General features: G+C 41.5%; 1 protein-coding gene across 4 annotated transcripts in view; it reads left to right on the forward strand.

Annotated features, from left to right (window-relative positions):
- The window catches only part of SH3BP4 (SH3 domain binding protein 4), a 142,515-nt gene that overhangs the window by 91,461 nt on the left and 36,997 nt on the right, over nt 1–14,057 (forward strand). The window contains exon 1 of one of the 4 annotated variants that reach the window (XM_007666075.3): nt 2,420–2,476. The exons of 2 other annotated variants lie outside the window; for them this stretch is intronic. The gene's annotated coding sequence lies outside the window, so the exon portion shown is untranslated. Of the gene's footprint in view, nt 1–2,419; nt 2,477–14,057 lie in introns of those variants that run through there. One more of the 4 variants, XM_001505829.4, reaches the window with a different exon arrangement.

Here is a 14,057-nt window from a genome sequence, read left to right on the forward strand (position 1 = left end):
TTGTGGTGCTATAAAGAGTCCCAGAAGTGAACAATGAAAACTTATTTCACCTCTCATAGGGTCTTATTGATTGACAAAGATTGTGAAATCAGAGTGGAAATATTATAACTACTACTATTATTATATTAGCACTTATTAGGTATCAAGCACTGGTCTGAGTGCTGGGATAGGTACAACTTGGTCAGGAGGGACACAGTAGTTTCACATGGGGCTAACAGTCTAAGAGGGAGAATGGGTATATAATGTCTATTTTACAGTTGAGGAAATTGAGGCATAGAGAAGTGATTTGTCCAAGGTCACACAGCAAGCAGTTGGCAGAGCCAGGATTAGAAACCAGTTCCTCTGACTCCCAGGCCTGTGGTCTTTCCACTAGACAGTGCTGCTTCTCATAAATTCATATGTGAATCAGAAGAAGCAGGAAAAGTGAAATTGAGGTAATGTTTTGAAGCCAGTTAATGCACCTCTCTTTTGTCTTACTGTTCGGTTTTGAGAGTAGGTAAAGTGATGATCAAAAATAGTAACGTTTTGTGTTCCAAAAATTTTAAACCCTTTTTGCATGTTATAGCAGTTGTTTTAATATCAGGTAATATACTCCTCATTTTAAAAGGGGTGAAATACACAGGGACAAAGTAACTTTCCCCAGTCATTTAGTCAGGGACAGATCAGGGGTTTAAATCCAATTTTCCCAACTCTCAGAAAAGTAATCCTTTCCCCTAGGCTTTCAGAGGTGTCACCCATTGTTCTATTTTGACTTTTCTGCGTAAATGTAGTTGCCTGCAGAAAGTGTGTGAATTCATCAAACCCAAGAAATGGGAAAAAAAAGATGTGAGTATTGACACCCCCTGGTGAAATGTTCTCACACAGTCAACACTAACTATGGAGAGTTCTATTTCAAAATAACACCAAGTCATCTGCTTAGTTGACTTGTCTTTCAAAATATAAATCAGCATCCCCCTCAGGCTTGAAAATTATTTGCAAAAAATAAGATTCAGGAAACCCCTTCAGAGCAACAGCTAAAATAATAAGAAGCAATGTGGTCTAATGGATAGAGAATGGGTGGGGGAGTCATAAGGACCTGGGTACTAATTCTTGCTCTGCCACTTGTCTATTGTGTGACCTTAGGCAAGCCACTTCACTTCTGTGCCTCAGTTATCTCATCTGTAAAATGAGGATTAAGACTGTGAGCCCCCATGTGGGACAGGGGCTGTGTCTGACCTGATTACCTTGTATCTACTCTAGTGTTTGGTACATAGTAAGCACTTAACAAATACCACAATTATTATTGTTAATAATAATAAAACCACCAATTTTGCCAAGCTCACATTGCCTGGGCCTTATGAAAATCACATGAAATCGGGCTATTCCCTGTTGTGAAAATTCTTCTTTAATTAAAGACTGTCTCTTACCTATAACAGTTAAGCTAACTTCATCCCTGATTATTAGACTTGCTCTCTAAAGATTGCTGCTCAGTGGATGGATGCCATTGCACAGCAATTATGACCATTGGAAGGGTGAAGAGGGTGGCATTTTTAGGCTCTTTCATGTCCAGGCAGGGCTGACCCATGAATGATGAGAGAAAGTCAAAAAGGAATGGGGTTATGAGTAGCATCATGGCCTAGGGGATAAAGCACAGACCTTTGAGTCAGCAGGATGTGGGTTTAGATCCTGATTTCACCACTTGTCTTCTGTGTGACCTTGGGCAAGTCACATAACTTCTCTGTGCTTCAGTTACCTCATCTGTAAAATGGGGATTAAGATTGTCAGCCCTATGTGGGAATTGGATTTTGTCCAATCTGATACACATGTGTCTACCCCAGCAGTTATTACAGTGCCTGTCACATAATAAGAGCTTAAACACCATAAAAATGTATTCTGGCTAATGACTTTCATTGTTCTCAATCAGGGAATGAAGTAGGTTTCTTGGTCCACTGGGTTTTTTTGGCATATATGAGAACAGCTAGAGACTGTGTGTCTTGAAAGATTGGATGGCATGAAGGGTCATACAAAGGCTCCATATCTTTATGGGGAAACACATCCTTGGATTCCCAAGAACATTGACCAAGTCCTCCTTGGAGGGAAGTTTGATTAAGGGGATTTATTTGAGTCTTTCTTGGAGGGGGTGGGTGGGGGGAGATCAGGAGCTGATCAACTTGATAGTGTTATCACCAATATGGTCTCAGCCCTAAAGCCCACGTAGAATCTTCATAGCAGCAAGGAAGAAACCAAACATCGTCTTACCTCGGATCTGGACCTAACCTAAGTATTTTTCACAGAACTGGCTGATTGCATACACTGTGTTCTCCAGAAAAGCAGTGTGGTCCGTGGAAAGAACACAGGCCTGGGAGTCAGAGAATTTGGGTTCTAATCCCAGCTCTGCCACGTAGTTATTGATGGAATTATTGATTGAATATCATGTATTTCCTTTCTAGCTTCCCAGGCTGAAAATGGGGACAAAGTGTTGAATGTGTGACCCTGGGTAAGTCAGTTAACTTCTCTGTGCCACTTTTTCTTGCTCCCCCTTAGAACTGTGAGCCCCAGGTAGGACTGAGACTGTCTGGCCTCATTATCTTGCATCTGCCTCAGTGCTTTGTACAGTGCCTGGAACATAGTAAGTACTTCACAAATAACCCATTCATTTTTATTAATTCTTATTTTCAAAGCCTTAAGTCAATCCCTCAAGTCAGAGACCACTCTTCAAATTCTACTCTGTGGAGTGTATTCAAATTCTAATGAAAAGTGCAATCAAATCTAACATTCCCAGGGGAAACAGAATGAAAATTCCTTTCCTTAGAATGCTCTATAGTGATCCTTAAATCCCTACTATTCCATAGCTGCTTCTTGACATATTTTGAGTATGTCGTGCCTTTTAGCGGATTACTCAGCCTCACACCTGCAGGCAGTGGAATGTGTCATCCTGAAGAGGTCAAGAGGAAGATGAGCAACATCTGCCCCTTTGAATTTTCTTGCTGCTGCTGTTTTGACATTTTGAGTCTGATGGCATATCTGTTTTTGATGCATTTCATGCTATCACATGAGAGTAACTTTCCATTTCTCAATGAATGTTGAGCACTGTCTTGACAGAACACAGGCCTATTTTCCCATAAACAATATCTGAAAACTGAGAAAGAAAGCCTGCATTAAATGATTTAATATATAATTTGTGTCTTTTTTCTAAAAGATCATGTCAGTTGGCCTGCAATCCACATTGCAAGGTTTTTAGTAGTCATTGGCACTGAACTGATGATGCAAACACCCAAACACCTCTAGCAGAACTAAAAGACATTCAACTCTACAGAAAGTAATATTTTAAAAAAAAAAATTATTGGAGGTTTTAAACCTCTCATCCTGCCTTTCTAACTTTGAATCTTACAATGACCTACCCAGTTTTTTTCTTCCATATCTCACATACTCACTGAACATTTTGTTCCAAGGAATGATGGTTATATGATGCAGTAATAGACCTTCCAGATTTTAAATTTTGCCAAATGCAAACTTTGCCTGATTGATGATCCATTGTTGTAGTGGTTTGCTATTCTCTTTTTCAATCCTGTGTGGTGCCACTCTAATAGTCTACATGTCGCATCTTAATTCAATCAAAACATCCTGCTTCTGCAACCACAAAAGCATAAATTACTACTAAGTGTTTGGATGGCTGCTAGCCTTGAAATTGAGTTATAACTTTGGCCTTCAGTCCCAGATCATATGTTCCTATTTATATTCCCTTGAATATGATCTTTCCATTTGTCTTCATCTAACCATTGGCCCCAGCAAGGACTTAACGTTTTGTCCTCATTTGCAGCTGAGGAAGCATGAAAGGAAAGATCAATGGTATTTGAGTGCCTACCGTGTGCAGAACACTGTACTAGAGAAGCAGCATAGCTTGGTGGACAGAATATGGACCTAGGAGTCAGAAAGACCTGGATTCTAATCCTGACTCTGCTACATGTCTGTTGTATGACCTTTGGCAAGTCACTTAGCTTCTTTGAGCCTCAGTTACCTCATCTGTAAAATGGAGATTAAGAGTGTGGGCCCCACATGGGGCAGGGACTGTGTCCTGTACCACCTGATTAACTTGAATCTACCCCAGAGCTTAGAATAGTGCTTGGCACATAGTAAGTGCTTAAGTATTATTATTATTATTATTATTATTAAGTGTTTGGGAGCATTCACTACATTAGAGTAGGAAGACATGATCCCTGCCCACGAGGAACTGCTTGGGGATGGTGATACAATACAAGAAATTGTATCTGGGAAAATACGGTTAGAATGTAGGTGGCCACTGGGGAGATCAAACTGGGTCACATGTAAGGCAAGCAGGCTGTAGCCTTGGTTGCCTCTGCACACAGCATGCTAGTTACGGGGTTTTCAACCATTCTGGGGGAATCCAGTGTGGGCTGCTTTCTGTGAGAATCCCAAAGAGAAAACAGATTGATTTGACTTCATTCAGGCCACCACCACACCTCCATCCATCCCCATCTCCTTTTTAACTGGGTTGACTTGACTGTATGGAAGAAGTTCACAGACTCTGTGCCGTGTTTAAAAAGGGTATGTCAGAGACAAGTTTACTACTAGCACTTCTTCTAGCATTAGTAGGGAGTGGTGGTTGACAGGTGGAGTTTCCTCTGCTAGTCAAGGCCAGTTCAACTTCAGGCAAAAGATAATTTCTTTATATGCAGATGGTACAGCAATCATAATGATCAGAAGAATACAATACAGGGAAAATATGTTAGGGTAGAAAGCAGTAAGTCCCGTGGTCACTCACATCCAACCCAAGACCTGCTTGGTTCTAGGTCATCCGATACTACCGATAAGCAGAGCCAGTAGTCTTGATTAGTTCAAGAGAATAGTATCATCTTGTTTAGGATATGTTGTGTTGTGCTTGGCTCAAATCAAGATTGTCCACTCTGTTTGAGTCAATCAAATGCCCAGGTTACTTGAATCAATCAAATAACCATGATTGGCTTGACTAAATCAAGTAACCAAGCTTGCCTCGAGTCAATCAAATCATCAAGCACACCCAGAGTGGTCAAGCATGCCTAGGGCTGAAACAGCTCGGAGGGGAAGTTCGGTGAGAGAAGGGGATAAATACAGGGCTTTGACCGTTGTGCTTCCATAACTGTAAACACCTCTATGGACTGTAATGTCCTTGTGGGCAGGGAATGTGTTTAGTAACTCTGTTATATGGTATTCCCAAGTGATTAATACAGTACTCAGTACACGGTAGGCCCACAATAAATTAAATTGACACTAACAAGAATTTAACCAATTTAACCCAATTTAACCAAGCCTGCTGCTATTGCTAGATGTATGAGCTTCAGTCTTAATAATAGTAATGATAATATTAATAGTGGTATTTAAGGGCTATGTGCCAAGTATAGTACTAAACACAGGGGACAGATACAAGATAATCAGGTTGGATTTCACCCTTGCCCCACATGGAACAATCTAAATAGGAGGGATAACAATTATTTAATCCCCATTTTACAGATGAGGAAACCAAGGTCCAGATAAATAAAGTCCTCTAGCCTGTAAACTCATATTGAGCAAGGAATGTGTCTGCTAATTCTGTTGCACTGTACTCTCCCAAGGACTTAGCACAGTGATCTGCACATAGAAAATGATCAGTAAATACCATTGATTGACTGATGGACTTACTCAAAGTCACAGAGGGAAGTGACAGTGCTGGGATTAGACCCTGATCCCTTTGACTCCTAAGTGTTTGCTATTTCCACTAGGTCACACCATAAGCTTGCTATGCTAGTTAGAGATAAGTGCTTTTCTGGGTACTTTAGCAATCACACCAAAATGACTTGTCTATGGAATCTCCCACAAGAAACCCAACTAAATATCTGTTGTCAAAATACCTAGATATGATTTGGAAGTCTCCTCTGAGTAATGAGTGAGAACTGCCTTTTGAAACAAGTTACTCTTCAGCTTCAGAGGTATTTTCACAGTTCTGTGGTAAGGGAACATGACCAGGTGGATGATAATAAGTGAAGATCAGGCTAGGAAATGAGGAAAGAACTCTTTCCTTGAAACCAAATTCTACTTTGAAGTTTTATTTAAAGATTGTCTGAACTGTTTTCCCCAAAGTCAGACACATTTGTGTTTTCTCTCCTAGATAATGCAGATAAGCAAATTGATGGGTTATTGGGACCTATGGTCAAATAGTCATCTCCCAAAACTAGACTCCAGCCATTTATGTTTGAGGATTTGAGACTCTTCCATTTCAAGAAAAAGCAGGGCTCAGGGTGGCTTGTATGTTCATCCAACAGTGGTGTGTGATGTTTCAAACCGTAAACTCAAACCGTAAACTTACTGTCTCAGCTGTACTACATACTGGAACTTGCTGAGTCTGCACGCTGACAGGAATGAAAGTGGAAACCAGCTCTGTACTGAAGCTTATCCCCTTGCTGATAAAATAGGAATAGAGAAATGTAATTCTTTTTCCGTGGAACTTCAAGGTGTATATGTGGACAAAAACAAGAAGTGACCCAAAGTCGGGTATGATTGGTTGCTAAAGAAATAATTTCTTGCCTCTTTTCATGTGACATGCGGAATTTGGGGCAAACCACACAAATAGATTGAAGTGAGAATTGTCTCCTTTTTAAATTGCTCTGATTCAGCTGTTCCGGGGATAAGAAATTTTGCTTGGAGATGTCTGGAGAAACCCAATGTAATGTCTCTTCACAGCACCCACAAGCCATCTTTAGTGAAAGCCAACCATTATGTGGCCATTTATGCTTGCGGGAGGAGCAGGCCCCAGAGAGTCCCTGGCTTTGAGATGACATGGCTTGCCTGTCACACCCTGGAAACACCATCGTATGTCCACAGCACTTAAGTGGAATTTCTTGAGTATCAGGAAACTCTCTGGAAGCAAATGCTCTCTCCAGGTCATGGGGCTGCTGGAGTGTATTCATTTCATTCAAAGTAATCGTTGATAGCCTACAGTGGCCTAGGGAAAAATACAGTAAGGGTTAAATGTGACAGTTCCTGATGCCCTCCTCCAGCGGTTACCCAATCTAGTAGAAGGGGGAATGGATGGGACATTGGTGATGCACACGTGGGAAAACATCAAAATACATAAATACACCAACAGAAGAACACAAAGACAGTGATAAACACCACAGTATCAGAAATCTTACCCACCACCATAGATCCAGTCTCTAAATTTGAGGAACAGTGGGTTACTACCCTCGGCTGTGAGGAAGGAGAGTCCTGAGAGTTTTAAATTTGACTTCATGAAAGGAGCACAGGGCTGGGAACTGGGAGATCTAGGTTCAGGTCCCTGCTCTGCTGCTGGCTTGCTAATAATAGTAATAATAATAGTGGTTTTTAAGTACTAAGCACTGGGATGGATACAAACAAATTGAGTTGGACACACTCCCTGTCCCACTTGGGACTCAGTCAAATCCCCATTTTACAGATAAGGTAACAGGCTCAGAGAAGTAAAGTGATGTGCCCAAGGTCACACAGCAGACAAGTCTGTGGGGCAAGTTCCCCCACTTCTCTGGGCCTCAGTTTCCCTATCTGTAAAATGGTAGGCAAAATTACAAGTGCCTGTGGAATGTGGACCGTGTCCAATTTCATAAACTTATTTCTGTTCCAGCCCGTAGTTCAAAGTAAATTCTTAGTAATAGAATATAAAAATGATTTTATTGTTCTAACCCAGACATAACCTGGGGGTTGGTGGATCAAAGCGAGTAACTGTTTTCCAGCCAGAATGAGGCTCTGAAGTTACTCCTGACTAACTCTGAGAAGGTACACTTAGAGTCGATCCGTTAGAGAAATGTAAATAAGCAGAAATTGTTTTAAAATATGAAATAGTTGATGGGTAGTTTGTCCGAGAAGAGTCATTTGAAAACAACTGCCTAAATCATAATGTTCGTCATGCTTGAGTTCTCTGAGGCTCCCTCTCAGAATGGTAGCTTGGGTTCATAAAGGTAGAATTAAGAAAGAAAGGTTGTTTTTGTGACAGGCACAAGTGGTCAAAGTTGAGGTTAGAATCGAAATCAGCTTAACATCTGTCTCCTTCCCTAGACTGGAATTTTGTTGTGGGCAGGGAACGTGTCAACACACTGTGTTGTATTATACTCTCCCAAGACCTTAGTACAGTGCTTAGCACACAAGTGCTCAAATACCACTGATTGTTTGTTTTTTTCCCCCACATCTTTCACTGACTGTGAATTAGCCTACTGTGGATTGGGTGGTGGTCAAATGGAGAGATTGGTGGGCAGAACTTAGATGGGAGAGAGAAGTGGAAACACGTTGGTATAGTATTCCCCAGCGAGCCTCATTGAATTAACAAGTAGGACATCAGTCAGTCCACAGCATTTACTGAATGATTTCTGGGTGCAGATCACTGTACTAACTATGTGGGAGAGTACAGTATAACAGATTAGGAGAATATGAGATCCAACAGCTGTTTTCTTGACTCCTTTGCAAATCAATCAATCAATTGTATTTATTGAGCACCTACTCTGTGCAGCACACTGCGAGACATCCCCTGCCTCTTCCATTTCAAGAAAAAGCAGCAATGAAGTCTATCATCTTTTCCAGCCATCAAAATCAATCTGTAAACAACTCTAACAAAAGAAATTTGAGTTAACACACATCACCAAACCCCTGGACCTGATTCATGATAATAATAATAGTAGTGGTATTTAAGTGCTTACTATGTGACACATTATAGTGAACACTGGGGTAGATAGAGGATAATTATAATAATAATAGTAGTGGTATTTAAGTGCTTACTATGTGACACACTATAGTGAACACTGGGGTAGATAGAGGATAATTAAGTAGGACACAGTCCCTATGTCCTATGGCCTTCTATGTGGGGCTCACAAACGAAGGAAGAACAGGTGTTTAATCCCCAATTTACAGATGAGAATGAGGCAGGGAGAAGTTAGTGACTTGCCCATCATACTGAAGAGCTAGGATTAGAAATGAGCTTATAAATTGCTGCCACCTCAGTGCTGTTCCAACCAGCCTCTTTCCACTTAAGTGGTGCAGAAACTATCCTGATGAGAAAGTCTTTCCTTGAGGAGGAAGATCTGAAGAAAGCTCGCACTATGTTCTTACATCTGCAACTGGTTGAGTGAATGATTCGAATTGTCAATAGCATAACAACTGGATTGGTTTTTGATGTGCAACATTCAGTCTCTTTGTCAGGGATTACTAGTGGTGAAGTTTGATTAATCGTATTTGAGTGCTTACTGTGTGCAGAGCACTCTACTAAGCACTTGGGGGAGTACGATATAACAGTATACGTGTTCCCTAATCACAACAAATTTACAGTCTAGAGGGGGAGACAGACATTTATATAAATAAATTACTGATATGTACCTAAGTGCGGTGGGTCTGCGGGAGGGGTGAATAAAGGGGACAAATCCAAGTTCATGGGGGACACAGAAGGGAGTGGGAGAAGAGAAAATAAGGGCTTAGTTAAGGGAGACTTTTATCAGAACATCCCAGCCCCTCTTGGAAGGGGCAGTAGCCCTGAGGTCAGAGACACCATGCCTTTGCTTATCTTGTACTCTCAGAAGCACAATGAATCGACACGTGATATGATTTATTGATTCACAAGAATCCTCTTCTTCCAGGAAGCCATTCAGGATATAAGATTCCAGTAATGTCAGTATAGATGATGGGAGTTCTGGGTAGCATATCTAGTCCATGTGTTTGCATTTATTTGTAACTCTAAGGGAAAAAAACCCCACACTTTTAGTATCTTGTGCTGTATCTATGTGTTTATTGAGCAGAGAATTTGAGAAATGATGGTTTAGTCTTTGTTGTATGGAAAAACTGACTTCCCTAGAGTTAAGGGGGTCTTTATGTTTACATTTCCATTAGTACTAGAGAAGCAGTGTGGCGTAATGGATAGAGCATGGGTCTGGGATTCAGAAGGTCATGCATTCTAATTCCAGCTCTGCCACTTGTCTGCTGTGTGACCTTGGGCAAGTCACCTCACTTCTCTGTGCCTCAGTTACCTCATCTGTAAAATGGGCATTGAGACTGTGAGCCCTACTTGGGACAGGGACTGTGTTAAACTCTATTTGCCTGTGTCTTCTCCAGTGCTTAATACAGTGTCTGGCACATAGTAAGTGATTAACAAATACATCATTTATTATATATTTGCTTGCATTGTTGGCCTTGTTCATAGAACACTTTTTAAATGGTATTTGTTAAGCGCTCCATGCTAGTCACTGTACTAGGTGCTGGGGTAATACAAGCTAATCAAGTTGGTTGCAGTCCCTGTCCCACGCGGGGCTCAAATCCTTAGCCCCCATTTGACAGATGAGGTAACTGAGGCACCGTGCCCAAGGTCACATGGCTGATAAGTCGCAGAGCTGGAATTAGAACCCAGGTCCTACTGACTCTGAGGCCTATGCTCTATCCACTAATCCATGCTGCTTCTCTAAATGGTATTTTCCTTTAATAGTAAGTACATACTTTAAACCTGGTTCCCAGCCCTAAAACTTGAAGTTGATCTTGTGCCAAGCATACAGAACTGATTTAAAAATGTATTTTAGTGCATGTTGCTATCACATGAATGAGGCTAAATTGTCATGGTCCTTCAAAAATAAGAACTGGGCCTGGCAGTCAAAAGACCTGGTTTCTAATCCTTGCTCCTTCACTTGCCTGCTGTGTAACCTTGGACAAGCCACAACTTTTAGGGGCCTCGGTTTCTTTATCTGCAAAGTGGAAATTCAGTGCCTGTTCTCCTTCCTACTTAAACTGTGAGCCCCACGTGGGATAGAGACTCTGTCTGACCTGATTGTCTTGTACCAACCCCAGTGCTTAGTACAGTAAGCACTTAAATGCCACCATTATTATTAACTGCTGGGGTCAAGAGAGTTTGGTGCTGGGCAAATAACTTTCACTGTAATCCCTTCTTTCAGAATGAGGCACATGACATTCTTGAAAGAAAACTCAATCATCATTGTGTGTTTTTGTATGTGGAGTGTGTCTGAGAAGGCCAGTGAGGAATCAGACTCTTCACCACAATACACCACACAAATGCAAAGAGATTGTTTTTTGTTCTATGGTTGTATTTGCAGTCTTTCTTCTCACTTTTACCTCTGTCTCTGGATCCTCAAAAAGAGCTGGTCTTTTCAGGATTGCTGTGCTTCTGGCTGGTCTGCCAGCAACATCTTTAAAATATTTCCTCTGGCCTTCCTGTCCTGGCTTGCCCCTCTCCAGCTACTTCACAGCAGCTGCTTGGCCCTCCCAGTGTCCTTTCTTCCTTCACACTTCACTCAACAAAGCTGTGTTGAGGTGAGCATAGCTTCAGGAGCATTAGATTGATTTGTTGCTAACCTATTTGCCTTCCCTGCTGTGTCACCTGTTCACTTGGGTCCTTACCCTCCATCACTCTGAGACTCATCCCTTCCCCAGCCCCACAGCTGTTATATACCTGTCCTTATACTGATACTGTTTCCTTCCTCTATGCAATTTATTTTTTTGTCTCCCTGCCACCCCCCTTGCATTCTAAGCTCCACTTGAAAGCAACTTTCATATCTATCAATCTATGGTATTCATTAAGCTCCTATTATGAGCAGACCACTGTATTAAGTGTCTGAGGGAATACAAAAGAATTAGGAATTAGCAGACACATTCCTTTCCCAAAACCAGCCTACAAGTCTACCCACTGCACCGTACTCTCTCAAGAGCTTAGTACAGGGCTCTGCACACAATAAGTACTCAAAAAGTATCATTGATCGTTTCCAGAATTATCTTGTCAATCTGAGAAGCAGCATACTTTAATGGAAAGAGCACAAGCCAGCCAGTCACATGATCTGGGTTTTAATCCAGACCCCACCACTTGTCTGCAGTGATTTTGGGCAAGTCACTTATCTGTTCTCCAATTACCTCATCTGTAAAATGGGAATTAAGACTGTGAGCCTCATGTGGAGCAGAGACTGTGTCCAACCTGATTATCTTGTATTTATTTACACCAGCACTTAATACAGTGCATGGCACATAGTAAGCACTTAACAAATAGCATAAAAAAATTCTGGCTCCATCATTTGACTGTTGTATGACCTTCGGCAAATCATTTATCTTCTCTGTGTCTCATTTACCTCATCTGTAACTTCCATGTTAATCCAATCACCAATCCTATCCCACCTTGATTACTGTATCAATCTCCTGGCTGTCCTCCCTGCCTCCTGTCCCTCCCCACTCCAATCCATATTTCACTCTGCTGCCCAGATCATTTTTCTATAGAATCTTTCAGGCCATTTCCCCACTCCTCAAGAAACTCCAGTGGTTGCCAGTCCACCTCCACATCAAACCAAAACTCCTTCCCATCAGCTTTAAGTCACTAAATCACCTTGCCCCAAGAGACCTCACCTTGCTATTCTCCTACAACTCAGCCCATGCACTTCACTTCTCAAATGCTAACCTTCTCACTGTACCTATCTTGCCACCGATCTCTCACCCCCATCCTGCCTCTGGCCTGGAACCCCTCCCTCCTCTTATCCAAGAGACAATTACTCTACCTGCCTTCAAAGCCTTATTTAAGGCACAACTCCTCCAAGAGGCCTTCCTGACTAAGCCTTCCTTTCCTTTCCTCTTCTCCCACTCCCTTCTGCACTGTCCTGACTTATTGCTTTTATTCATCCCCTCTTCCAGTTCCACAGCACTTATGTACATACCTGTAATTTATGTTAATGTCTGTCTCCCCTTCTAGACTGTAAGCTTGTGTGTAAGGAATGTCTCTCTCTTGTTTTATTGTACTTTCCCAAGAGCTTAGTAAGGTGCTCTGCACACAGTAAGCATTCAATAAATGCAATTGACTATGCATATGAGTCCCATATAGAACATAGATTTTGTTCATTTAAAAAAAATCTGCCTTGCCAATGAATACTGAATATAGCCTTTAATTGACATTGATCCAGCTACTTAAAACATCCTGTGTGCCATTTGGGAATGGGGAGGAGGACAAATCTCATAATAACCAAAGAAGGATGGACAACACTGAGCCCTGTAGATCTTCAGGCTGCTATCTCACTGCCTATCTCCCGAAGTATATACTGGCCCTCAGTTTTCTCCTTTACCTACTTATGCATCACTGGACAATGTGCAGCCCAGTTAACAAAATTCTGTGAGAACATATATTGCCCTGATGAAAGACTTTGATTAAATTGACAGCTGTTTCTCTGAAGAGTTTTTGTACTTTTTTGGTTTTATAGTCTTACCATCAGTCCATTGTGCTAAGTCTCTGTGAAGCATTTGACAATCATCTGTATGTCTTTGTGGGACTGTCACATTTTGCACTTTTGTCTTCTATGGGAGCTCTTAAATGAGATTTCTGGAGGATCAGAAGGGTTTTCTAGTGCCATTGCCCAGGGGCTGAATCTTATAAAATAAATGGCATTAGACTGCCCCACTTTGTCACCTCACAGGCCCACACAGATCTGACCTGCCCAGCCATGCAGGCACAAAGTTGTGTCGGAATCTTGATAAACATATCCTCGCAGCACTTTGTCACCAGGCACCCATTAGGGGCTTAATCTTCAGAATTCCCTTTCCAGTCATTTCCTCTGTTCTCCATGGTGTTCAACTTTTTTTTGTGGTACTTAAGTGCTTATTATGTGCCAGGCACTGTTCTAAGCACTGGGGTGGATACAAAGTAATTATGTTGGACTCAGTCCCTGTCCCACCCAGATCTCACAGTCTTAATTCTCATTTTATAGGTAAGACAACTGAGGCATGGAGAAGTGAAGTGACTTGCCCAAGGTCACACAGCAAACAAGTGGCAGAGCCAGGTTTAGAGCCCAGGTCCTCCTGTCTCCTAGACCTGTGCTCTATCCAATAGGCCACTCTGCTTTCCTTGTATGACCTTTATCTAGACAATATCAGGAAAAGCCCAGCAAAACAACCAGCATTCTCATTTCCAGTGATCTGATGTAAATGTTAGATCTCGTCTAGTCTATGAAATTATCTATGTGCAGATATTTAAATACCATTTTTGAAAATAATATAAAAGTGACTTGGATTTTTAGTTCCCATCAGTCATTCACATGGTAATATAAATGCCAACCTTATTA

This window comes from Ornithorhynchus anatinus, chromosome 7 (assembly GCF_004115215.2).
Source record: "Ornithorhynchus anatinus isolate Pmale09 chromosome 7, mOrnAna1.pri.v4, whole genome shotgun sequence".
Taxonomy (NCBI): Eukaryota; Metazoa; Chordata; class Mammalia; order Monotremata; family Ornithorhynchidae; genus Ornithorhynchus; species Ornithorhynchus anatinus.